This window comes from Ranitomeya variabilis, chromosome 7, assembly GCF_051348905.1.
Source record: "Ranitomeya variabilis isolate aRanVar5 chromosome 7, aRanVar5.hap1, whole genome shotgun sequence".
Taxonomy (NCBI): domain Eukaryota; kingdom Metazoa; phylum Chordata; class Amphibia; order Anura; family Dendrobatidae; genus Ranitomeya; species Ranitomeya variabilis.
This window is the reverse complement of record NC_135238.1, coordinates 186,802,213-186,829,749: the sequence shown is the minus strand read 5'-3', so window position 1 is coordinate 186,829,749 and position 27,537 is coordinate 186,802,213. Positions and strand designations below refer to the sequence as shown.

Here is a 27,537-nt window from a genome sequence, read left to right as displayed (position 1 = left end):
ATAGACCCCTCAAAGTCACTTCAAGTGTGAGATGGTCCCTAAAAAAAATGGTTTTGCAAATTTTGTTGCAAAAATGAAAAATCGCTGGTCAACTTTTAACCCTTATAACTCCCTAACAAAAAAAAATTATGTTTCCAAAATTGTGCTGATGTAAAGCAGACATGTGGGAAATGTTGTTTATTAACTATATTATGTGATATATCTCTCTAATTTGAGGGCAGAAAAATGAAAAATTTGAAAATTGCTACATTTTCATAATTTTCGACAAATTTCTGTTTTTTTCACAATTAAATGCAAGTCATATCGAAGAAGTTTTACCACTATCATAAAATACAATATGTCACGAGAAAACAATGTCAGAATCACCAGGATCCGTTAAAGCGTTTCAGAGTTATGACCTCATAAAGTGACAGTGGTCAGAATTGTAAAAATTGTCTCTGTCACTTAGGTGAAAACAGGCTTCGAGGTGAAGGGGTTAATTTAACCAAAATCAGGGGGAAAAAAAAAAATATCAGACTTGATAAAGGCTCACTAGTGACACCTCTAGCACAACATTTTACCATTATGGTCGTCCCGAAACAGGAAGATATAAATTGGTAGTAAAATTCTGATGACAGATTACCTTTAAGAAAACACTTGTCGGTGTTTTGTTTTGGTTTGTTTTTTGGGGGGCGTGGGGTATGGTTGTGCACAAGAAGATCAAAAATGATAAAATTGCTAAAAAAAAGTAAATTCCGGCTGTGATTAAGTCAGCACAGCTGTATGTATGGGGCTACAGACAGGTCATGGTGCCCGAGCTCACCCGTCCTTTGCTGCAAGCATCAGTACTGGGCATGTTATGTCAGCATCAGACCCATACAATGAGGCAATGGAAGAAGGGGCCCTGGTTTGAGGGTTCATGTTTTCTTATATCTTATGTGGACTGCCGGGCTCAAGCGTCACTTACTAGGGATGGTGCAGGATGCACTATGGTAAGAAGACAGGCCGGCAGAGTGATGTGCAACATTCAGCTGGGAAACCTCAGATCCCAGCAATGATATGATGTGGATGTGACAGGTACCATCAAACTAAACATTATACAGCAAAAGTAAGTAGCCCCCTTTGCAGTGATGGAATTTCCTAATAGTAGTGGCCTCTTTCAGCAGGATAATGCCCGTACCACGCTGCAAAAACTTCATGTCACGTTGTGACGTCTTCAGTAAGGAAGGGGGGGCCTAAAACTGTCCCTGTAACTGGGACCCTAACTTTCCCTGTCCCGGAGGTACTCTTGAAGGTAGAAGTCTCCAACCTTACTATGCTCCTGTTAAACTCTGTTCTGTCTCCTCCTCCACTCTGGGACAGAAATGTAAGGTAAACAGGACACAAAGACCAAACAGGGATAACAGTTAGGCTAGGTTCAGATTGCGTTAGTGCAATCCGTTTAGCGCTAGCGGATTGCGCTAACGCAATGTCTTTTTCGGGGCCGCGTTTAGGGGTCGCGTTAACGTCCCCGCTCTCGCAGATCCCCGATCTGCGAGAGCGGGGAACGGACCTCTGGCGCGCCACGAACGCTGCAAGCAGCGTCCGAGGCGCGCTACAAAAGACCGGCACATCGCTAGCGCGTGCCGAAAATGACACGCGCTAGCAATGCGCTTTAACATTGCCGGCAATGGGAGCGCTAACGGACGCGGTGCACGGCGTTAATTTCGCCGTGCAACGCTGTCCGTTAGCGCTCTCCCATTAACGCAATGGGAACCTAGCCTAAGCAACAGAAATACAAACACTCACCAAAGGTAAAGAGGCATATAGGGAAGAATAGGAATGTACCAACCAAATGGGAATAGGACAATGAGGAAAGCATACACCCAAAAACAGCATGCAACAATCTCCAGCAGCAACAACGATCTACAACTCAGCACAGAGTCTCCAAGGAGCTAGGAAGGAAAGATTTCATTGGCAATGCAGAGAAGGTCTGGCCAGGTTTAACAGGGAGAGGCAATGACCAGATCAGAAGCAGCTGAAAATGGAGCTTGCAAGTTTCTGACCAACATAGAAAAAGTTGTTAACCTCTTCAGCACCAAATTAATTTAACATGGGACACAAATACACAGGCTAAATGGAAGATCTGCGATTCACAATACGTAGTGATCTTCTAACCCTAAATCTCCCAGGAGGACTTGACAGGTACATGACAAAAGTTCAAAGTGATGACTTGGGCTCCAAACTTCCCGGATGTCAATCAGATTGAGTGTTTGGGACGTGCAGGAAAAAACGAGTCTGATCCATGGAGCCCGAACCTCACAACTTTAAGGGTAGGGGTAGTTGACATCAGATTAGCCACCTGCTGGAACACGTGCCCCGATCTCCAGATGTGACGTCACCTGCTCCGCTTGCTTCTCAATTCGACAGTGAACGGAGCAGAACGAACCCAATCTGCTGATAATATCTTGGTGCCAGATGCCAGCCATGTTTTTCTTACGTTATACAGCTATGTTTATTGACCTTTCGCCAAAAATCATGTTGTGCAAGTACTGCTCCTTTGTAAGAGAACACACATATATGAATGAATAAAAAATATACTTTATTTACAGGGTGGCACAAAACATTTCACAGTTCACTAGCAAAAATCTTCTTCCGGAGGTAGTTAATCCACGTTTCCTTTGTTCCAAGGTCCATTGAATTCCATTCAAAACTAGGGATCTGTAATAGAGAACTAACATGTAACTGCGGGAAGTCATCTATAGAAATTGTCTCAGAGAAAATTATATATATATATATATATATATATATATATATATATATATATATAGTGCCTTGCTAAAGTATTCGGCCCCCTGGAACTTTTCAACCTTTTCCCACATATCATGCTTCAAACATGATTTGAAGCATATGTGGGAAAAGGTTGAAAAGGGGCCTGAATACTTTCGCAAGGCACTATATATATATATAAAACACACAGACTGACATAGGAGAAGATACTATTATACAGACATGAGGAACCCATCATGATTAGTGTTGAGCATTCCGATACCGCAAGTATCGGGTATCGGCCGATACTTGCGGTATCGGAATTCCGATACCGGGATTCCGATACTTGCCGCGTATCGGATACCGGAATCGGAAGTTCCAAGATTCAAAATGCAGAAATTCAGCCAATGAGAATGATTCCAAGTGTGGGCACATCCTGTTTAGCATGGAGGGCATGAAACTACTGGCAAGGCTGTGATTGGCTGCTGAAATGATGTCATGATGCAGTTTAAAAGTCGCTGGCGCCATTTTGCGATCACTCTGCTGTGAATTCAGTTAGTGACAGGACGCTGTTTGCTGACTGAGGGACAGTTTAGAGATAGCAATTTGCTTCTTTGTGCTTTCCAAAGGCTAATTTAGCAACCGCTGTGTTCACCTACTATTCACCTTGCTTTTGCCTTGTAGCGCTGTTTTCACAGCGATCTGCAAGGTCTGTGTGTGTGTGTGTGTGTGTGAGTGCAGCCCACTCTCTAGTCTGAGTGCAGCCACATAGGCCATCCATAGCTGGTTGTATTCAGTTCAGGGAGGGTGGTTCATTGCCTCATACTGTTCTTTTTTTTTTTTTTTTTTTTTCAAGTAGTGTAGTCTGCTGCTAATTTATTCAAAAAAATCCTATTAGTGTCTTTCCACCCGTCTCCAGCTAATTTGTGGAAAAACACTACATAGGATAAAGTAGAGGAGGGTTTTTGGGCCTTGCAGCGCCGTTTACGGCTGTCTGCACGGTCTCCGTGTGATTGCAGCTCGCCCTGTAGTCTGTGAGCAGCCATAGCCTGGTTGTCTCCAGCTCAGGGTTGTTCACTGCGTCATACCGCCAAATCAATTTTCATTTTGTTTTAAGTAGTGCAGGCTGCTGCACATTTTTTCAAAAAATTCCTATTAGTGTCTTTCCACCCGTCTCCAGCTAATTTGTGGAAAAACACTACATAGGATAACGTAGAGGAGGGTTTTTGGGCCTTGCAGCGCCGTTTACGGCTGTCTGCACGGTCTCCGTGTGACTGCAGCTCGCCCTGTAGTCTGTGAGCAGCCATAGCCTGGTTGTCTCCAGCTCAGGGTTCTTCACTGCGTCATACCGCCAAATCAATTTTCATTTTGTTTTAAGTAGTGCAGGCTGCTGCACATTTTTTCCAAAAAATCCTATTAGTGTCTTTCCACCCGTCTCCAGCTAACTTGTGGAAAAACACTACATAGGATAACGTAGAGGAGGGTTTTTGGGCCTTGCAGCGCCGTTTACGTCTGTCTGCACGGTCTCCGTGTGACTGCAGCTCTATCTGTTGTCAGTTCAGCCCCCAAAAAAGAAATAAATAATAAAGTTCACCAAACACACCATTTACACCACTTTACATTTGTGTAGGCCACATTAGCTCATATTAAAGTCTAGTCCACACTTTAGAAAATTAGTGTTTCTTATACCTGTTAGGAGGAGTTGCTCAGGAATAAGCACACAAATCCGTTAGTACTTTTCTGCTTATCTTTATCAGTCAACCAAGATGAAGAAGGCAGTGAGTAAGGCACGTGGGCGTGGGAGCCGGCGCGGAGCAGGGAGGGGACGTGGGGATTCTGTGCCTGCTGCGGGCACCGGTGACTCATCAGCACCCACTTTCACCAGGCAACAGTCATTCATGCGCAGCTTTGTGTCAGAGCGCCGTACACCGCTGCTGCGTGAAGAACAAATTGAAGCTGTTGTCGGATGGATGGCAGCTAATGCATCAACTTCCATTAGTGCCACATCCTCTCAGACACAGAGCACTGGAGAGCAGCCATCTGTCTCTTCACCACCTGCCAAATTGCCCAGGCAGATAGAGAGCCCAGGACAGGAGCCGTCTCTACTTCTGTTCTCTGAATCTCTTGGCTTGGAAACAGGGGGCCAGCCAAGCAGCATTGGAGAAATGGAAGAAGAGGCAGGGTGCAGTGATGCCCAACAGCTTTTTCTGTCTTCCTCTGAAGAGGCGGGTGGGCCAGTGGCTCCGGTCACCACATCGCAGGCCGCATCAGCTGATGATGACACTCAGGTGCCACTTACTGGTGCGTGCTCTGCTGCTGAGACTACCCAGGAGGAGCAGTTGGGGGCAGAGGGTAGTGTAGATGATGAGGTCCTTGACCCATCTTGGCGTGAGGGACAGGAAGGTGGTGGGAGCAGCTCTGAGGAAGAGATTCCCCGTACGGCCCAAAGAGGGAGAGGGAGGGGGAAGACTGCGGATCCTGCAGCCTCCGCTTTGGCACCCGTTAGGAGCATGTCTCTTTCAAAAGCAAAAAAGGGCGCTCCCAAGACTTGCAGTGCCTGGTCCTTTTTTGACACAGTTGCAGATGACATTTGCTGTGTCAGATGCAAGGTGTGTCATCAAAAAGTCAAAAGAGGTCGAAATGTCAGCAACCTCAATACCTCCAACATGTGGAAACATGTGCGCAACAGGCACCCGGCGGAGTTAGAAAAACACACTGAAGAGGTAGGCCAACCAACAGCGGCAGCTACCACCTCTTCAGCTCGTGTTGCCTCTTCCTCTAGCTCACACGCAGCTGGTTCGGCTTCCTCCCAGGATCGCCGTGGAAGAACCTCTGGCCCTGTTGTCCAGAGACCCGCTGTAATTCCACCCGCAGCACCACTTTCCCAGTCATCCACACACTCCCAGCCCAGTCTACAGCCATCGGAAGTACAGGCATGGGAGAAAAGGCGGCCTTTCTCGTCAAACCACCCACGAGCACAGGCTCTGACTGCAGGCATTGCCAAACTTCTGTCACTGGAAATGCTGTCATTCAGGCTGGTGGAGACTGACAGCTTCCGTGACTTGATGTCATTGGCAGTCCCACAGTACAATGTGCCCAGCCGCTTTTACTTCAGCAGGCAAGCCGTCCCTGCCCTGCACAAGCATGTGGAGGGACACATAAAACACGCGCTACTGAACGCCGTCAGTAGCAAGGTCCACCTCACCACCGATGCGTGGACCAGTCAACATGGACAGGGGCGATACCTTTCCCTCACTGCCCATTGGGTTAATGTCGTTGAGCCGGGTACAGACCGTGCGAGTGGCGCAGGACGTGTCCTGCCCACTCCAAGGATTGCAGGAATCCATTCTGTACGCATTGACTCCTCCTCTTACACCAGTTCCTCAGAATCATCGCTGCAGGAGCCGTCACAGTCCACCTCCACATGGACCCATGATGAACGTGTACCTGTTACGACTGACATGAGCACAGCCGTGGCCAAACGTCAACAGGCCGTCTTGAAATTAATTTTTTTGGGGAATCGTAGCCACACAGCGCAGGAGTTCTGGAATGCCATCAAGCAGGAGAGCGATGTGTGGTTTGTGCCAGCGAATCTCCAGCCAGGCATGGTAGTGTGTGATAATGGCCGAAATCTGGTGGCAGCTCTGGGCCTCGGCAACCTCACTCACATCCCATGTCTGGCACATGTGCTCAATTTGGTCGTGCAGAGCTTTTTGAGGGACTATCCGGATCTTGATGCACTGCTGCACAAGGTCCGCCTAGAGTGTGCTCACTTGCGGCGTTCCAGCACGGCAAAAGCGCGCATTGCGGCTCTGCAGCGCCGACACCGCCTGCCGGAACATCGCATCATATGTGACCTACCTACCAGGTGGAATTCCACGTTACATATGTTGGAGCGGTTGTGTGAGCAGCAGCAAGCTGTAATGGAGTACCAGCTGCTTCAGGCGCAAAGAAGTCGCAGTCAGCGCCGTACAGACTTCACAACCACAGAGTGGGCCACTATGAATGACGTCTGCCAGGTTTTGCGTCCCTTTGATTATTCCACGCGGATGGCGAGTGCAGATGATGCACTAGTCAGCATGACTGTCCCCCTTATCTGCCTGCTTGAAAAATCACTGCAAGCGCTAAGGGATGATGTTGTGGAAGAGGTGGAGGATGAGGATTCACCATTTCCATCATCTTCTGGACAGTCAGCGCCACGTGGTTCCTCACAAACACGTAGGCAGGGGACAGTTTGTGAGGAGGATGAGGAGGAGTCAATGGAGGAGGAAGACATCCGTCCAGAGGAGGGAGTTACCGAATTGTCCAGTACTCAGTGTGTACAGCGAGGGTGGGGTGATGACGAGCGGGCAGAGATCACGCCTCCAGCAGGGGACAGCGTTTCTTGGGCAGTTGGCAGTCTGCAGCACATGGTGGATTACATGCTGCAGTGCCTGAGAAATGACCGCCGCATCGCCCACATTCTCAACATGTCTGATTATTGGGTGTTCACCCTCCTCGATCCTCGCTACCGGGACAACGTAGAAAGCCTCATCACACCGTTGAACCGGGAGCGAAAAATGCGGGAGTACCAAGACACACTGGTCAATTCCATCATCTTCTCCATTCCAACTGAGAGAAGTGCTGCTAGTGCATTCCAAAGCAGCTCAGTGCGTCCAGGCAGTGGTGGAGGCTCTGCACAAAGAGGGAGCAGAAGCAGTGCCTCTGCCCAAGGCAAGACCAGTATGGCCCAACTGTGGCACAGTTTTCTGTGCCCGCCACAAAAGTCTACACCATCACAGACGGCTCCAGTCAGCAGGAGGCAACGGTTCCGTCAGATGGTGACAGACTACATGTCTTGCCCTCTTGCTGTACTCCCAGACGGCTCTTCCCCTTTCAAGTTTTGGGTCTCAAAGCTGGATACATGGCCAGAGCTAAGCCAGTATGCATTGGAGGTGCTGTCTTGCCCTGCGGCCAGTGTATTATCGGAACGTGTCTTTAGTGCTGCAGGTGGTGTACTAACTGACCGTCGCATGCGACTATCCTCCGATAACGTTGACCGGCTTACTTTCCTGAAAATGAACAAGGCCTGGATCTCGCAGGAATTTGCCACTCCTCCTCCTGATTAAATAATTAGGTCACTGTATACGTTATCCAGGTCTCCTGTTGTGTTCATCTTTCTACCACCTGAACTTAAATTCCTGGGCTCCAACACCGCCAGTTGAGGCTCAGAAGTGCCGTCTGCACAGTCAAAACATACGACCCAGTGTTATTGGGTTTCAGTAACGTCAGCTGATCCCCAGCTGTGTAGCCGGCAATGTGTCATGCGACCGCCACGCTGACACAACAACTGAAATGTAAGGGAATCTGTCCCCCCCCCCCAAGGCGTTTGTTACTGAAAGAGCCACCTTGTGCAGCAGTAATGCTGCACAAGGAAAAAGGTAGCTATTTTGGTTTTGCTCCTTGCACACGCAAAACTTAACACTTATTAAATGTGTTCACTGATACCGTAAAACCGTCCCGGAGGTGGGACTTTCCTTCGTAATATGACGCAGCACAGCCGTCATTCCTACCCCCCCGGCGCCGCGCCCCGGCTCATCAGCGTTGTTTGATTCCGTCCCGGAGCCTGCGCTGTTATGTTATCCCATGGCCAGGCACACTTAGCGCTGCCCGTCTTCTGGCATCATTTGGTGTCAGGCTGGCTGCGCCTGTGCGGCCGCGCTGGCCGAGAGCCCGCCTCGCAGTGTCTTCTGATTTAATCCCACTGGGGGCCTGGGATCCATGGACATGCGCAGTGCATATCTGAACCTCCACCTCTCACTCATCTCCCTATGGCTTCTTCAGACTGTTCGGTGTCAGCTGGTCCCTAATAGCATGCCACTGCCGTGACACCGCACAGTCTTAAGAAGCCGTAGGGAGGGGAGTGAGAGGCGAGGATATGCACTGCGCATGGCCATGGATCCCAGGCCCCCAGTGGGATTAAATCAGAAGACACTGCGAGGCGGGCTCTCGGCCAGCGCGGCCGCACAGGCGCAGCCAGCCTGACACCAAATGATGTCAGAAGATGGGCAGCGCTAAGTGTGCCTGGCCACGGGATAACATAACAGCGCGGGCTCCGGGACGGAATCAAACAACGCTGAGGAGCCGGGGCACGGCGCCGGGGGGGTAGGAATGACGGCTGTGCTGCGTCATATTACGAAGGAAAGTCCCGCCTCCGGGACGGTTTCACGGTTTCAGGGGACACATTTTATAAGTGTTTAGTTCTGTGTTTGCAAGGAGCATGATGAAAAGAGCCACCTTTTCCTTTTGCATCTTTTGTGCTGCACAAGCTGGCTCTTTCAGCTACAAACGCCTTGGGGGGGGTTAAAGGTTCCCTTTCGACTTTCTCAGGCTTCGGCCTACATTGTGTTCCTCTGCTTTTCCACCTGCCCCTGGGCTCCAACACCGCCAGTTGCCGTCCAGAAGTGCTGTACGCACAGTCAACAGTCCATCCTCTGTTATTGGGGTTCAGTAACGTCAGCTGTTCCCCTGCTGTGTGTGTGGCAATCCCTCCTACCTCCTCCTACCCCCTCCTCCTCCTCCACCTGTCCCTGGGCTCCAACACCGCCAGTTGCCGTCCAGAAGTGCTGTACGCACAGTCAACAGTCCCTCCTCTGTTATTGGGGTTCAGTAACGTCAGCTGTTCCCCTGCTGTGTGTGTGGCAATCCCTCCTACCTCCTCCTACCTCCTCCTCCTCCACCTGTCCCTGGGCTCCAACACCGCCAGTTGCCGTCCAGAAGTGCTGTACGCACAGTCAACAGTCCCTCCTCTGTTATTGGGGTTCAGTAACGTCAGCTGTTCCCCTGCTGTGTGTGTGGCAATCCCTCCTACCTCCTCCTCCTCCACCTGTCCCTGGGCTCCAACACCGCCAGTTGCCGTCCAGAAGTGCTGTACGCACAGTCAACAGTCCCTCCTCTGTTATTGGGGTTCAGTAACGTCAGCTGTTCCCCTGCTGTGTGTGTGGCAATCCCTCCTACCTCCTCCTACCCCCTCCTCCTCCTCCACCTGTCCCTGGGCTCCAACACCGCCAGTTGCCGTCCAGAAGTGCTGTACGCACAGTCAACAGTCCCTCCTCTGTTATTGGGGTTCAGTAACGTCAGCTGTTCCCCTGCTGTGTGTGTGGCAATCCCTCCTACCTCCTCCTCCTCCACCTGTCCCTGGGCTCCAACACCGCCAGTTGCCGTCCAGAAGTGCTGTACGCACAGTCAACAGTCCCTCCTCTGTTATTGGGGTTCAGTAACGTCAGCTGTTCCCCTGCTGTGTGTGTGGCAATCCCTCCTACCTCCTCCTCCTCCACCTGTCCCTGGGCTCCAACACCGCCAGTTGCCGTCCAGAAGTGCTGTACGCACAGTCAACAGTCCCTCCTCTGTTATTGGGGTTCAGTAACGTCAGCTGTTCCCCTGCTGTGTGTGTGGCAATCCCTCCTACCTCCTCCTACCTCCTCCTCCTCCACCTGTCCCTGGGCTCCAACACCGCCAGTTGCCGTCCAGAAGTGCTGTACGCACAGAGCCAAACACCTCGCCAATGTGTTAGTGGGGTTCAGCACCGCCAGCTGTTCCCCTGCTGTGTATACGGCAACGTGTACTGCGACCGCCACGCAGGCACAACAAGTTAAATTTAAGGGAACCTGCCCCCCCCAGGCGTTTGTTACTGAAGGAGCCACCTTGTGCAGCAGTAATGATGCAAAGGGAAAAAGTGCCTCTTTTCGTGGTGCTCCTTGCACATGCTGAACCTAACACTTATGAAATGTGTCCCCACACAGCGTTAAACCGTCCGGTAGGTGGAACTTTCCTTTGTCGTGTGACGCAGCACAGCCATCATTTTTACCCCCTTGGCGCCGTGCGCCGACTCCTCAGCGTTGTTTGAATCAGTCCCGGAGCCTGCGCTGTTAGGTTAGCCCTTGGCCATGCACACATGTTGCGCTGCCCGTCTTCTGACATCATTTGGTGTCAGGCTGGCTGCGCCTGTGCGGGTGCGCTGGCCGAGATCCCGCCTCGCAGTGTCGTCTAATGTAATCCCACCGCGGGCCTGTGATCCGTGCCCATGCGCAGTGCATATCCTCGCCTCTCACTCCCCTCCCTACGGCTTCTTCAGACTGTGCGATGTCAGCTGATCCCTAATAGCATGCCACGGCCGTGACACCGCACAGTCTGAAAAAGCCGTAGGGAGGGGAGTGAGAGGCGAGGATATGCACTGCGCATGGGCACGGATCACAGGCCCGCGGTGGATTACATTAGACGACACTGCGAGGCGGGGTCTCGGCCAGCGCACCCGCACAGGCGCAGCCAGCCTGACACCAAATGATGTCAGAAGACGTGCAGCGCAACACGTGTGCATGGCCAAGGGCTAACCTAACAGCGCAGGCTCCGGGACAGATTCAAACAACGCTGAGGAGGCGGCGCACGGTGCCAAGGGGGTAAAAATGATGGCTGTGCTGCGTCACACGACAAAGGAAAGTTCCACCTACCGGACGGTTTAACGCTGTGAGGGGACACATTTCATAACTGTTAGGTTCCGCATGTGCAAGGACCATAATTAAAAGAGCTAAGTTTACCTTTTCCAGCATTAGTGCTGTACACAATGGCTCTTTCAGCTACAAACGCATGGGGGGGGGGGGGGTAAAGGTTTCCTTTCAACTTGCTCGAGTGCAGGCTTCGGCCTACACTCCGCTCCCCCTGCTCCTCCTGCTGACCCTGGGCTCTAACACCGCCAGTTTTGGCCCAGATGTGCTAGCTGCACAGAGAAAAACACCAGCCAATGTGTCAGTGGGGTTCAGCACCGCCAGCTGTTCCCCTGCTGTGCAGCCGGCAACGTGTCCTGCAACTGCCACGCAGGCACAACAGACCCAAAGCTGCCGCCAGTGCAGGCTTCGGCCTACACTCTGCTCCATCTCCTCCTCCTGCTGACCCCGGGCTCTAACACCGCCAGTTGGGGCCCGGTACTGCTAGCTGCACAGAGAAAAACACCAGCCAATGTGTCAGTGGGGTTCAGCACCGCCAGCTGTTCCCCTGCTGTGCAGCCGGCATCGTGTCCTGCAAAAGCCACGCAGACACCAGAACTGAAATTGAAGGGAACCTGTCCCCCCTCCCCCAGGCGTTTTTACGTTATCCAGCCACCTTGTACAGCGGTAATGCTGCATGTGTGCAAGGTGGCTCATAAATGTATTCTCCTCGCACATGTGGAACTGAAAACACGTCTGAAATGTGTCCTCTGTGTGACCATTTAACCGTCCCGGTGGTGTGACTTTCCTTTGTAATGACACGCTGCAACCCCCTTGGTAGCGCTGCCCGTCTTCTGGCATCATTGTTTGGCTGGGTGCGCCTCTGCGGCCGCCCTGACCCACACAACGCCCCTCGGTGTCTTATTTATTGGGACTGTGAGGGTGTGATTGATGGGCATGATCGGTGCATCAGTTCGCCTGTCCCTCATCTCCTTCCGCCTTCTTCGGACTGTGCGGCTTCATGGCCGTGGCATGCGATAAGGGATCAGATGACGCCGCACAGTCTGAAGCGGGTGTAAGGACCCGAGTGTGAGAGGCGAACATATGTGCTGCGCCAGGCCCTGAATCCCAGCCCCGCAGTGTTTTAACAATGTTAAGACACTGCGGGGCTGGGATTCAGGGCCATCGCGAAACGCACCGGCCGACAGTAAATGATGTCAGAAGATGGGCAGCGCTAACAGCGCTAGGCCAGGGGATAACACGACAGCGCAGACTCCTGTACAGCAAATAACAACGCTCAGGAGGCTGCACCCAGCACCAAGGTGGGATTCTTGACATCTGTGCTGCGTCTCATTACAAAGGGAACTCGCGCCTCCAACACAGTTTGACTGTATAAAGGGCTAAATGTTATACGTGTTTCATTCAGCGTGTGCAAGGAGAAAAATTAAAAGAGCAACCTTTGACTTGTGCAGCACTACTGCTGCATAAGCTGTGGCTCTTCTACTTTGTAACACCTGAGGGGGGGTTAAAGGTTACCTTTGAAATTGGTTCAATTAGGCTTCGGCCTACACTCTGCTCCCCCTGCAGAGCCCGGGCTCCAACACCGCCAGTTGGGGCCCGGTACTGCTAGCTGCACAGAGAAAAACACCAGCCAATGTGTCAGTGGGGTTCAGCACCGCCAGCTGTTCCCCTGCTGTGCAGCCGGCAACGTGTCCTGCAACTGCCACGCAGGCACAACAGACCCAAAGCTGCCGCCAGTGCAGGCTTCGGCCTACACTCTGCTCCATCTCCTCCTCCTGCTGACCCCGGGCTCTAACACCGCCAGTTGGGGCCCGGTACTGCTAGCTGCACAGAGAAAAACACCAGCCAATGTGTCAGTGGGGTTCAGCACCGCCAGCTGTTCCCCTGCTGTGCAGCCGGCATCGTGTCCTGCAAAAGCCACGCAGACACTTGCTCTTGTACCTTCTGCTCCCCATCCTGGTTCCAGTACCGTCAGCTGGTTCCGGGCAGAGCCTTTGGCTTAGGTGCCTCCCTCTGGGTATCCGAGTTCCACCAACGTCAGGTGGTCCTTGGTAGTGCTTTCAGGCACGGGTACCTCCTGCTTAGTAACCGGGTTCCAGTAACGTCAGCTGGTCCTCGGTAGTTCCATTGGCTCTTGGACCTTCGGCTACCCATCCGGGTTCCAGCACCGTCAGCTGGTTCTCGGCAGTGTCTTTTGCTCTTGTACCTTCTGCTCACCATCCTGGTTCCAGTACCGTCAGCTGGTTCCGGGCAGAGCCTTTGGCTTAGGTGCCTCCCTCTGGGTATCCGAGTTCCACCAACGTCAGGTGGTCCTTGGTAGTGCTTTCAGGCACGGGTACCTCCTGCTTAGTAACCGGGTTCCAGTAACGTCAGCTGGTCCTCGGTAGTTCCATTGGCTCTTGGACCTTCGGGTAGCCATCCGAGTTCCAGTTCCATCAGCTGGTTCTCGGCATTTTCTCAGCCTTCTTGTACCTTCTGCTACATTTCCAAGTTCAAGAGACTAAACACGATGACCCGGAAGACCACCCCTAAGATGACGACGACACCAGAGACGACAACCACCGTGATGACGACGACCCTGGAGACGATGACCCTGAAGACCACCCCGATGACGACGACCCCGGAGACGACGACCCTGAAGACCACCCCGATGACGACGACCCCGGAGACGACGACCCTGGAGACGACGACGACGACTTGGAAGACCGAGAAGCAGAAGAACAAGAGGCTGCAGAACAAAGAGCAGAAGAACATTAAGCATAACACTAAATATCAGAGCAAAAAATATTATCTAAATTATAAGCAGAAGAAGACTAAGCAGTGTATGGGGGTGAGTCCGTTCCTCCTCGTGGTGCCCCTGGATAAAGCCTGATGCTGCAGGCCAAACTGAACGCGGACAAATGTAACTGTTTTGTGACAGGCAGAACGGAAGGTGTAATCTTCAAACTTTTATAGATAACAACTACGGGAATGCCTGTCACAAATAAGAATATGATGAAGAAGTAGAATATGATGAAGATAATAGTAAAATAAAAAGAATATGAACAATGTAACCAAAAAAATAATAGGTAGAAGATGAAGAAGAAGATGAATAAGGTGAAGAAGTTGATGTCAAAGAAGCTGATGATGAGGATAATGAAGAAGAAAGCGTGGGAGAAGTAAAAAAGAAGGTGAAGGGCGTGGAAGTAGTGAAACATCAATATCTGACATAAAAAAAAAAAAAATTAACATAGTCAAATTCTTTCTAACGCCGAACGTCATAAAAAAAAAAAAAAATCCTGCTATTCTATTACATTGGGCTAAACCTCTGTGCCTTTAATGTCTCCGCCACGTCCCCCAATACATCCTACATTATTCTTAGTTGTTTTCCTTCATGTAGAATGAACCTACAAGTTTATAAAGGGTTTATTTTAATTCCGATATTTTCGTCCCATTGACTTGCATTGGGATCGGGTATCGGTATCGGATTGGATCCGATATTTTGACGGTATCGGCCGATACTTTCCGATACCGATACTTTCCGATATCGGAAGGTATCGCTCAACACTAATCATGATATAATATCCTAAAACACAACTCGAATTGTAACCAACCTGAACTACATAGTACCCCAGGATCTCCAAATGTCTCTTCTTCATGGCATTTAAGCCTTTAATCTTGGAAGAGTTTCTGCAAAATGCCACTGGATTAAGAAAGTCAATGGCAACTCTATAAAGATGAAAGAAATAATATGTTAGAGTCCAACAAACAAAATCAAGAGGAATTGAATTCTACTCAAATTTTTCAAAAAAAACATCCATTTGCCCAAACCGCTATTTTTCTGAACCGGAAAAAGCCATTCATTTGTAAAAAAAAAAAAAAATTATACTGATTTTACTGCTCATCTCTCTAGCTCCTCTGTTCCTCAATGGAGAAACCGCCCTTTTCTCCTCCTCGATTAAGATAGGAGATGACAGTTGGTGCTTTTAAAATTCTATGGAGGGGGGGAGAGGAGCTAGCGGAACACAGACATTCTGCTATATCAGTCTCCATAGAACTTTGTGAGCACTAACTGTCATCTCCTATCTCAGTAACGGGAAAATCTGTATTCACGGAAAACAGATTTTACTTGGAAGTTGAGAATTTTGAGAATGAACGATCAGTTCAGGAGGAGAAAGAAGCAGATTTCTATGATCAGACATATTACAAAGTTTCTTATTTGCATGTCTTCTATGGATTTATGTAAGAAAACTTAAAATGAAGGCTATTTTTTAAGAGAATGAGGCTGCGTCGTGATCTAGCACCACATGTCTACACACAGAATCACCGACCTCTGGGCTCCTTGAGGTAGAGACTTGTTATCACACATCTGACTGTCCTGGCCCCACTGGACTTCGGCCACATTGGCGGACAGCTTGTTCTCCTCTATGTAGGCGATAGGCTTTTTATTTTTGCTCAGGATGCACTCGAAGTCTATAGAAAGCAAGCATCAAATGTTAGGAGAATCACAGTCCAACACCTTCCAAAAACCCTCCCTGGGTCCACTCAGCGAGCTCCTGGTGTGTGCAGTGCTCAGGTCACATCAACAGCCAATTAGTGTCATCAACTTGACCAGAGCCGCTGAGCTCACTTATGGTCAACATAATGGCAACAGCGGCAGAGGCTCAATGCTGGACCTGGGGAGGGTGAGCCAGGCGCACTTTGTTTGTTTTTAAAACAAACTACAATCAATTGGACACTTGTTTTCAAAAGCCGGAAAAACACTTTAAGGGTATGTGCACACATCCGGAAAGTATGCAGAAATTTCCTGAGAAAATCCTGAGGTTTTCCGCAGGAATTCTGCACGCGTTTTTATCACGTATTTTGCGCGGATTTTTCGCTTTTTTCCGGAGGTTCCCAATGTAATAATATAGTGGGAAATCCGCTTAAAATCCGCAAAATTAATGAACATGCTGCGTATTTTTCCGCATGCGTTTTTCGCGGAAAAATACGCAACATGTGCACAAAAATTGTGGAAACCATTATAAATGATGGAATGCATATGTATGCGTTTTTTAAGCGTTTTGGTTGCGAAAAAATGTGCAAAAAATCTGCGAATAATCTGGAATGTGTGCACACAGCTTAAAAGGGTTTTTAAAAGTTATCCCCTTTCTATAAAACAGGAGGCAAGTTACTGATCTCTTGGGGGTGTCTGACCGCACTCAGCCATTTCAAGCAGTCCGGTAAAGAATAAAAGGAGTGGGCGACCCCTGCTCAATTACGATTCTGTGCAGAATATTGATTGACTGTATAGACTTTTGTTTTAATTTTTTTTATGGCAACAACCGTATGAAGAACTAAACAAATAAAGGAACTGCGGGCTTTTAGACAACGATCACCAGTGGGTCCTCCGCTAAGAAACGTGATATAATATGAAGTAGATGTGTGTGGAAGTCATCCTGTGATATCATATACTAAAATGCAACTCAAACTGTCCCCACCCTGAATTACATCCCCCCAGGATCTCCCATTGCCTCATATGTCAGTGTTTTGCTTGTGGCTGTGTTGCTTTTATTTGCACAAAAGTTATTAAACAGTCACAATATTTGATGAATTTTGACATATCTTTAAATTATAACATTTCTTTCCAGAGCAGAGCGGCGTTTGTGATTTCTTAGTGCAGCAAAATATATATTTTTTTACATTTCACAATCTTACCTACTGTGTAATAATATGGAGTAGTCACAAACATCTTGGCATAATTAACTCCCCCAAAGAGATCTCCGAGAAATAAGTGGATTTGATGGTATATGGATCTCTTACTGTTACCTTCTGAGCAAAAAAAGAAAACAAACAAAAAACAACTTTTTAATATTCTAAGGATTATTCCTTATTGCATATCCATAAATCGCACAATATACTTTTGCAGTGGAGAATATTAAAGGGATTGTTCACTTTCAGAAAAGTGGACCCCAAACACTCTAAAATAACAAACAGAGCAGGTACATGTCCTCCCCGGTTTCAGTGCCGGTTCCCTCTCGCTGCTCCAGTCTCAGTTTGGGCTGCAGAGATGACGTTATGTCCGACAGCCCAAATCACCGCTGTAGTCAATCACTAAGGCTGGTTTCACACTTGCGTTTTGATCTGCAGCGTTTTAAAAAAAAACGCGTGTGGTGAAAAAACGCATGTAAACGCGGCAAAACACCACGTTTTTTAGACGCATGCGTTTTTGCATGCAGAAAAAAAAACGCGGTGTTTTGCGGCATTTACATGCGTTTTTTCCTGCGTTTGCGTTTTTTAAACGCAGGCTGAGAAGTGTGTGACAGCTGCCAATCATCAAAATCAACTAGAAAACCCACTAAAAACAGAAATAGCTAGGGTTAGGGTTAGGATCCCTAGTAACCCTAGGGATCCTAACCCTAACCCTAGGGATCCTAACCCTAACCCTAACCCTAGGGATCCTAACCCTAAGGGTTAGGATCGTAACCCTAACCCTAAGGGTTAGGGTTAGGATCCCTAGGGTTACTAGGGATCCTAACCTAAGGGTTAGGATCCCTAGTAACCCTAGGGTTAGGGTTTTCTTGTTTTTTCTTGTGTTTAGGGTTAGGGTTTTCTTGTTTTTTCTTGTGTTTTTCTATAAAAACGCATGCGTTTTTAACGCAAGCAAACGCATGTGCTTAAAAACGCATGCGTAGACAGCAATGCATTTTTTTGCCGCGAATAAACGCATGCGTTTTTTGCGGGAAAAAAACGCAGCTAGAAATTACTGCAGGTTGCATTTCTGCAAATGAACGCACGCGTCAAAAAACGCATGCGTTGCCGAAAACGCGTCAAAACACACGCTAAAAAACGCATGCATTTTTTTAATGTTAAGTACAGAAAAAAAAACGCATGCGTTTTTTAGCGCTAAAACGCTGCAGATCAAAACGCAAGTGTGAAACCAGCCTAAGCTCAACGAGGTAGGCGGCAGAGCCTCTGTGCTCAGTGATTGGCTGCAGTGGTGCTGAGCACTGTCAACGCAACATCACTGTTGAGGCCGGTTTCACACGTCAGTGGCTCCGGTACGTGAGGTGACAGTTTCCTCACGTACCGGAGACACTGACACACGTAGACCCATAAAAATCAATGCATCTGTTCAGATGTCATTGATTTTTTGAGGACCGTGTCTCCGTGTGCCAAACACGGAGACATGTCAGTGTTCGTGGGAGCGCACGTTTTACACGGACCCAATAGAGTCAATGGGTCCGCGTAAAACACGGACCTCACACGGACATTCTCCGTCTGGGGTCCGTGTGCGTGCAGGAGACAGCGCTACAGTAAGCGCTGTCCCCCCCACATGGTGCTGAAGCCGGTATTCATATCTTCCCTGCAGCAGCGTTTGCTGTAGAGAAAATATGAAGAATAGTGTTAAAAATAAAGATTTAGGTGTCCGGCGCCCCCCCACCCCCTGTGCGCCCCCCCACTGCGCCCCCCGCTGGTCAGAAAATACTTATCCGCTCCCTCGCTGCTTCCTGGTCTGGCCGCGCCTCCTACTGTATGCGGTCACGTGGGGCCGATCATTTACAATCATGAATAGTCGGCTCCGCCCCTATGGGAGGTGGAGCCACATATTCATGACTGTAAATGATCGGCCCCACGTGACTGTATGCAGGAGAAGCCGCGGCCAGACCAGGAAGCAGCGAGGGAGCGGGTAAGTATTTTCTGACCAGCGGGGGGGCGCAGCGGGGGGGCGCAGCGGGGGGCGCACAGGGGGTGGGAGGGCGGCGGACACATGGATCTTTATTTTAAACACTATTCTTCATATTTTCTCTGCAGCAAACGCTGCTGCAGGGAAGATATGAATCGCAGCTTCAGCACCATGCAGAGTGGGTACCACACGCTCCGTGTGGTACCCACTCGCCATACGGGCGGTACACGTGTGCCGCACGTATGGCCTCTGTGAGTTCCCAGGCACACGGACACGGATTACTCCGGTACCGATTTATTCCGGTACCGGAATTATCTGGACGTGTGGGACAGCCCTCAAACACTGAGACCAGAGCCTCAGCTGGGAGCCGGCACTGGAATTTGAGCGCTGATTTTTTTTTTTTTTATCATGTGTCACTCAATTTTTTTTGTTTTTTCTTAAGCATACAAAAACAACTAAATGAATAAAACGAGCCCCGCACCTCTATGCTTCATCTGTCGACAGTATTCTTCATGAAACCATGGGACTTGGTATTCCGGGCACTCGAGACAAACCGCCCGATTTAATTGCATCAGGCGCATTCGTATCTTGGCACTTTTGTCAGGCAGAAAAGCTAAAAAATAATATAATTAGTGAAGAAAGAGAAAATCTACAACACACAGAAATCAAAAGCGTTCCCAACATGTGATACTGAGCCTGCGCCGTACATAGCGGGTGCCAGCGGCGTTACACAGCCAGCACCCGCCTGTAACACTATGACTGGCGCTAGCCTCGATTGCCCACTGTACCCCACCCCCCAAGAGACCATGGGGTGGCCATGGGTTATTAGTGCAGTGGGGGTCTATTAAAGGCTATTATTGTCATCAGATTAGTACTCCTGTAAAGTTTTAGGCATCATAGGAGACTGAGATTTTTACTTTGTACTACTATCCAGTTTTAAAATACAAAAAAATCCCAAAATAAAAATTACATTACATTATATATATATATATATATATATATATATATATATTTTTTAGTGTTTTTTTTTCTTACATATGTGAACCCTTCTATATAAAAGGTTTTAAGTACCCCAAAATGGTGACAATCTTGTTTGACCTCCCAGAACCATGTATGACCTTGTCAACTGATCGTGCATCTTTATTTCAATGGAGTAAAGGATCAGGTTGGTTGATATCAAAGATCCTCATTTCCCAAACATTTGATAAAAAAAACAAGGCCTAATACATTGGTTCCAATAATGGAACAATGGGAAAAACAAAACAAAAAACTTCCAGATCTCAGAAAAAGTCACAAACTTAAAAATGTTCATGCACAAAAAGTTCTGATTTTCTTGTTGCCACTGAAATATAAAGAACCTAACCCCCACCATTGGTGAAAAAAAAGAAAAAGGAACTAAAACAAACAAGACAACTATAAACGTTCCGACTTGAAGAGTCACACTGCTGGGTTATTGTTTAAAAAAAACCAAACAACAACAATGGCAGAATTGCGTCTTTTTTTCACCATTTCACTGCTCTTGGAATTTTGTGTGTGCATTATACGGTTAACTGAATTCATTACAATTTGTCTTGTGCAAAAATAACAAATTAATATTGAAAATTGAAAGTAGAATGATAAAAAAAATAAACAGAAAATAAATAATAATTAAAAACAAAACAAAAAAAATTGCCCAGTTGTGTAAGGGTTAAATAAAAGCTTTATTAAATTTTATAGGGTATTAGGCTTTTTGTGCCGGGTCTCGCACCAGGATGGGTAATGCAGGTAAAGCTGCAAAGAAATATTCGATTTATATTAGCCGACCCTGATGACAGATGTTGGGGAAATGAGGATGGGGCATATTTGCAAAGTGATCCCTTACCCCATTAAAATAAAGATGCACGCTCAGAAGACACGAGCATACATGGTGCTGGGAGATCAGAGAAGACAAAGCCTCTCATATGTACGGCCAGCCTAAGTCCTAGGGGCAACATGAGCAATATAGAACCTAAATGGATAAAGGTGGAGCATTCGCTCACATGACACTTACTGTCCAGTTCGGAATCCAGTTTAGTTAGGAAACGAATATTGAAAATGGCTTTAATCAGATCTTCTGGGAAATACTGTGCAACAGCAAGAGTGAAGCCCACCAGAACCAAGAGATGAGGAGGGAAGGAGTCTGGAAGGTAAAATAACACAACCACTATCTTATACATTTTTTTTTTTCATTCCTGATCTGATATTAGACGAAGCTGAAGTATTAAAGAGTTTTCATTTTTAGTTCATAAATCAATAGCACTCATAAAAATAAGTCTTATCAGACAAATCGGCTTTTTTTTTCCTCTCCTCCTGGACTGATCTTTCACGCTCAGTTCATGAGTAAAATCTTCCATTACTGAGATAGGAGACAGCTGGTGCTCATAAAGTTCCATGGAGAAGTGTAACTGACGATTCAGAAGAACTTACAGCGGAAAGTCTGTGTCCGTCTCCACCTCCTCTCCATAGAATTTTATAAGCACCAACCTATCTCACAGTAATGGGAAAATCTGTCTATATAGAGAATGGAGATTGAAAGGAGGGGAAGTAGCACATTTCTCTCATAGAATATATTACAAAATCGCCAGTCACTCTTTAAGAATAAGGTATGTTAGCAGGAGGAGGAATCAGCCCGACCCCTCTGGGCAAATTCCATTCATTTTTACGGATCTGTTCACATCTGCACCGGCGGCTCGGCTACTGGTTACGGAGTCTTTAATGGAAAAGATACTGCTGTCAGAAACCAATGGGAAATGACAGCCGCCGCTGGGATCAGATGACACAGAGGTGAACGGAGCCTTATGGAATGTGTCTGTTTCCTAGGGCTTAAAATGCGTAAATGCGGCGATGTCACTCAGCTACAATACCTTCATTTTCTTTGTGAAAAAGGAAGAAATAGATTAGAAAATGGTAGAATTCTTGCGCAGAACATGTTTTTTTTTTGTTTGTTTTTTTTAAGGGGAACCGGTGTAGAGCAATGACTGCTGTACGTGGCAGCCTGTATTCTGATGATAGGTTGGACAGCGGCAGGGAAAAGAAATAATCTGCAGCTCAGGATCATAATATGGGATGACGTAGCAACTTTATTAACAATTATTTTAGACAAGGTCCCAATCCATAAAGATAAGGAAATTATAACATTAGGGCTACATTTTTTAGATGAAAACGGGACAATTCTTTTTTTTTCTCTTTTCTTCACTTGCCCGTGTGACCACAGTCTATAATATGGGAAATTCATCACTGAAATTCTGATGTGATTATCTGCACAATAACCACAATGTACTAAAAATAATAAAAAAAAGTTGTGGGGTTTAGGTTTCCTAATCTGCAGCTTGTTAATGATAATGTGGAATTTTTTGCATATTTTCACTTTTTGCAACGCGGAGGCGGAAATCACAGTTAGAAAAATGTGTCTCTTTAATCTTCCAGGGCTGTGATTACTCCTGGGGTGAAGCGTGGCCAGATCTCCACTTATACTGAGAATACAATGAATACTTACTTAAATTAGCGAGAATATGCTGAATACACATTGTAAAGAATTCTTCTTCTCGCGGGGGATCATAGCCCAGATTGACAAAGGCAAATAAAACTCTGTTCAAGTCTGTGGGATGGATCTTAAAAAAACATACAAAAAAATACATTATTAATCTGACAAATAGTCTTTACTAACACAGTGTGTACATGACATAGTCCAGTAAATGAGAGGGATTTCTGCAATCACAGCATTGATGATCTTTCCTAAGGATACCCCATCAGTGCAAATCACAGCTCAGAGGAGCACTACACCCATCAATCTGCTACTGCTGGGTCATCAGTGATAGCTAATGATAAAGTGATCGCAGAGAAAATGGTCTGTTTGCCATTAATGTGCTGGATCAGATTTTCATCCATTTTTAATCTGTAAGTCCGTTGTTTTTTTGCTTTTTCCTCCATTGTGGCATTTTATTTTCTTGTATTTTTTTTTCACAGACCAATAGACTTGCATCAGAGAATTTGATCCATGATTCAGATCAAAAGTGGCCATATCTCAGTTTGGTTTTTTGCAGGCACTGCAAAAAAACAAAACATACATGTAAACAGCCCCATAGACTATAATAGGTATGTAATGACCAGAGGTCCGAATAAGATCCAGTGAGTCACAAACCAAGACTAAGGCAGAAATCTCCAACGGTATTTTTACTCAAAGGCAAAATAATAAAGGTAATATGGAAAATATTTAAGTATATGCACCCCAAAGATACACCAGCTCAGCAGCAGCTGAAATCACTGTGCCACTCCAAGGTCTCCTGAGAACTGTATGCTACAAAGACTAGTAAGAAATTTACCTAACAGGGCAACTAAACAGGAACAAGTGTAAATTGATTGTAGTGTTATAAAGGGAGCCCCTGGAATGGCACACTGAGTATAACTTACACAACTCTAATATAAGATACACCTCTAAGTAACAAGTAAACACTATGAGCAGGGATACCCGGGTATCTATAACTTATGGTACCGTATCTTAAGATGGATCTCCTCTCAGGTAGGAATCCGCACAGGCTGCAGCCCAGTCTATATCTTCAGCGCCAATAAGTTACAGCAAGCTCCTCTTGTCTGATCGGCGGATGCCGAGCCCAAACGCCGGGGACTTAGTTAGTGGCCTCACGATATTGTCTCTTCTTCTGTAGCTCCTAGGAATGCTTCCACGACAACCCGTCCGTCTCTGTATCAGCAATCTGTCAGACTTGTTCTCCAATCAATGCACAGGTATTCCACAGACTCTCAAATACGTAGTGGGTTTGCAGTGAAGTTTCAGTCTTCCAAAATAAAAGGTTAGCAACAAAAGTGTCTCACAGAGTTGAACAAAAGGTTAGCTTTTCTCCAGGACAACGTTAGCAATGCAAAGTCTCTCAATAGCTTCTTTTTCTCCAAAAAAACTCACAGTAAAATCCACAGTCTCTTGGTTATATCACATTCACAGCAGCTTCTGCTCTCTCTTCCCGCCTTTCTCTCTCTCCTCTCACTTCCTTGTTTCACTTTACACACGAGATACCAGACCCCACCCCCCAGCACACATTGTCTCTCGGAGTCTTCCAGGGTCTGTTCTCTGCTGCAGCAGGCAAAAACCACAGGGTCCTAGTGCCCTCTCAGTGGGACTACAGTTCACCCTCTTACATGCCACCCCACTAGAGGTTGGCGTCCTCGACATACCTTCCCACTCAAATTCATCTTGAGCATATCGCTGAGGCGGTATTCCGGCCGTAGATCGTGTAGTTCTCCTGAGTCCTACCTCAACAGGCGCAACCTTAGAGGGAGCTAAAGTCTCTTCCGTGGTCGTGTTAGTGGGCGCAAGTGGAGTTGTCTCCTCCTGCGGCTCGATGTCCTGTGATACAGCGTCAGGACCAAGCAGTTGTCCTGATGCACTCTCCTCAACAACATCCTCCATATCCCCAACATTCTCATCACCCGAGGCCAGATCGGTCACAGGGGGCAAATAAGCAGGCGCAGGAGTAAGTACACCATCAAACTCAAGATCATTCAGAGTTCCCGCCCCTTGGAACATGGCCTCTGGCTCTAGGGGAGTCGGCGCCGAATCTTCAAACCAGCACCGTTGTAACATGTTACGATGCAAATTACGGGTTGGCCCCCCTGTCCCCACCGGTTCGACCTCGTACACTGGAATCTCAGGGTTCACCTGTTTTTTTATCAGATACGGTATCGCCTCCCATCGGTCACTCAACTTTCCTGACCGTCGTTTTGTCCTCACCAACACTCTGTCTCCCGGAGAGAACAGCTCTGTTTGTACAGGTCGCGTGTCTCTATGGACCACTTGGCGAAGGCGGTCGCCCACCACCTGATGCACCACCCTCAACCGCCGCCGATGCTCTCGTATCCACTCGGATGCAGTCCGAGGGGGGGCAGAGGAGGGATCTGGCACGTTCAAATCCTCAATGTCTCGGCCAGGTCTACCAAACATTAACATGTGTGGTGAGTAACCAGTAGTACTGTGCACCCTGTTATTGTAAGCCCACATCAATTCGGGGAGATACTCAGGCCAGCATGTCTGTTGCTGACTCTCTAAGGACCTCAACATTTGCAACAAGGTCCGATTAAAACGCTCACACGCCCCGTTACCCTGAGGGTGGTAAGGCGTTGTTCTCGACTGCTCGATACCATAGAGCTGGTGCAACTCTTTCATCAGCGTCCCCTGAAAGCAGGCCCCTTGATCTGAATGTATTCTCTGCGGACACCCGAACACTTGGAAGAAATGTCGGCACACTGCCTCAGCCGCTGACTTGGCCGTCTGATCTCTTGTCGGCACCGCTACAGCATACTTGGTAAAGTGATCTGTCATCACCAGGCAATAGGAGTACCCTGACGTAGAGTACCCTATCAACACGTAATCAATCATGAGTAGCTCCAGTGGAGCTGAAGTCTTAATAGACTGTGTGGGAGCCCGCTGCTCAGGGCTTTTGTTGAGCCCACAAATTCGGCACTGCCGACACGCGTCGGCCACCATCCCTCCCAACTCAGGGCAATAGAGAACTCGCTGCAACCACTGAAGTGTCTTTTCACTTCCAAAATGGGCCCCCTTCTCATGCGCCTCACGAGCGACCACTGGACCCATTCCCACAGGAATTATCAGTTGGTACTGATGCTGCAGCTCCGATGGCAGGTACACCTTACGATACAAAAGACCTTGTTCCACACACAATTTATCCCATTGTCGAAGGAGTTTCATTCCTTCCATGGACAACTGAGCCTTGTCCTCTGCACTGGGCCAGGTTTTGTTTTGTACCCAACGGCGCACAAGTGCAACGTCCGGACACTCATCCTGGACTCTTGTCCAATCTGAGGATGTTTTACCCAGAACACAGGGCATCCCGGTGGCCACCCCACTTGAGTGTACCACACTTTGGAAGATAGGTATCTGCCCCAAAGCTGGAGTTTCAGTGTCCTCAAGTTGTTCGTCAACATCTTCCCCTGATGACCCAAGGGGCGCTCTTGACAATGCATCTGCATTGCCGTTTTCTCGACCAGAGCGAAATTTAATGCGGTAATTGAACTTGGCTAGTCTGGCGACCCACCGCTGCTCTAACGCTCCCAGTTTTGCATTCTCTAAGTGAGCTAGCGGGTTGTTATCTGTCATGACTAGCACCTCAGCTCCTGTTAGATACTCGGCGAAGCGTTCTGTCATTGCCCACACCAGGGCCAGCAATTCCAGCCGGAATGAGCTGTAGTTAGCCGGATTTCGCTCGGAGTCTCTTAAAGATCTGCTGCCATAAGAAATCACTCGCTCTTGGCCGTCCTGCACCTGTGCTAGTACTGCCCCCAACCCATGGAGACTACCATCGGTATACAACAAAAAAGCGGTGTCAAACCGGGCGTAGGCCAGCAATGGGGCACTCGTTAGGGCGGTTTTCACTTCATCAAATGCCTTTTTCTGTAGGGGCCCCCATGGTATGGGGCGATTTCGAGGACCCAGCGCTGTCCCTCTCAAAAGTTCATTCAAGGGACTCACCACTTGTGAGAATTTAGGCACAAACCGCCGATAGTATCCTGCTAGGCCCAGGAAGGCCCGCACTTCTCGCAGGTCACAAGGAGGTGGCCACTCTTGTACCGCCTTGATCTTACTGTCTAAAGGTAGTACCCCGTCCGGGGTCACCAGATGCCCCAAATATTCAATCTGGTTTCGTAACAGTTGACATTTTTTTGGCTTTATTTTCAGACCGTAGCTCTTGAGCCGCCGGAGAACTTGACGCAGCTTCTCCAGATGATCTTCAAATGAGGTTCCGAACACCACAATGTCGTCTAGATATATCAGGACTGATTCAAAATTTAGATCGCCCAAGCAATGTTCCATCAGGCGTTGGAAGGTTCCCGGGGCGGTAGCGAGGCCAAAGGGCATCCGGTTGAACTCAAAGAGCCCCATTGGCAAGACAAACGCCGTCTTGGCCCGATCTTTTTCAGCCATTGGGACCTGCCAGTACCCGCTTGCCAAATCCAACGTTGAGAAATACCTGGCCCGACCAAGGGCCGACAGGGATTCTTCAATACGGGGTAAAGGATATGCGTCCCGTACGGTGTGGGCGTTCAATTTTCGATAGTCCACACAAAATCGGAGTGTCCCATCCTTCTTGCGGACCAAGACTACAGGAGCCGCCCAGGGACTCCGGCTCTCTCGGATCACTTGGTTGTCCAGCATACTGGCCACCATGCTCTTCACCTCTTGATAAAGCGCTGGAGGAATTTGCCGATATCTTTCTCTAATGGGTGGAGTATCCCCCGTTGGAATCTCATGCTCAATCATCTGGGTACACCCGAAGTCCTCTCTGTTGTGAAATTGGATTCTGGGCTCCCCCGGTGGCCACTTGTGGAATTGTACTTGTGTGCATCATCCCCTCTGTTCACCTGCTCCTATCAGGATGTGGGAGTCGCTATATAACCTTGCTCCTCTGTCAGTTTCATGCCGGTCAACAATGTAATCAGAAGCCTTTCTGTGCATGTTCCTGCTACTAGACAACTCCCAGCTAAGTTGGACTTTTGTCCTTGTGTGTTTTTGCATTTTGTTCCTGTTCACAGCTGCTGTTTCGTTACTGTGTCTGGAAAGCTCTTGTGAGCGGAAATTGCCACTCTGGTGTTATGAGTTAATGCTAGAGTCTTAAAGTAATTTCTGGATGGTGTTTTGAT

At 48.0% G+C, this 27,537-nt stretch overlaps 1 pseudogene across 1 annotated transcript in view; it reads right to left on the bottom strand.

Moving 5' to 3' along the window:
* Nucleotides 1–2,539: 2,539 nt before the first annotated feature.
* Nucleotides 2,540–27,537, bottom strand: part of LOC143784338 (FAST kinase domain-containing protein 1, mitochondrial-like) — a 40,573-nt pseudogene continuing 15,575 nt past the window's right edge. Inside the window, exons 8-14 of the transcript XR_013217765.1 lie at nucleotides 22,367–22,481; nucleotides 20,882–21,010; nucleotides 19,334–19,465; nucleotides 16,884–16,997; nucleotides 15,518–15,659; nucleotides 14,801–14,915; nucleotides 2,540–2,679 (exon numbers count right to left, since the gene is read on the bottom strand). The product of XR_013217765.1 is annotated as an FAST kinase domain-containing protein 1, mitochondrial-like (transcript). The remainder of the gene's footprint in view (nucleotides 2,680–14,800; nucleotides 14,916–15,517; nucleotides 15,660–16,883; nucleotides 16,998–19,333; nucleotides 19,466–20,881; nucleotides 21,011–22,366; nucleotides 22,482–27,537) is intronic.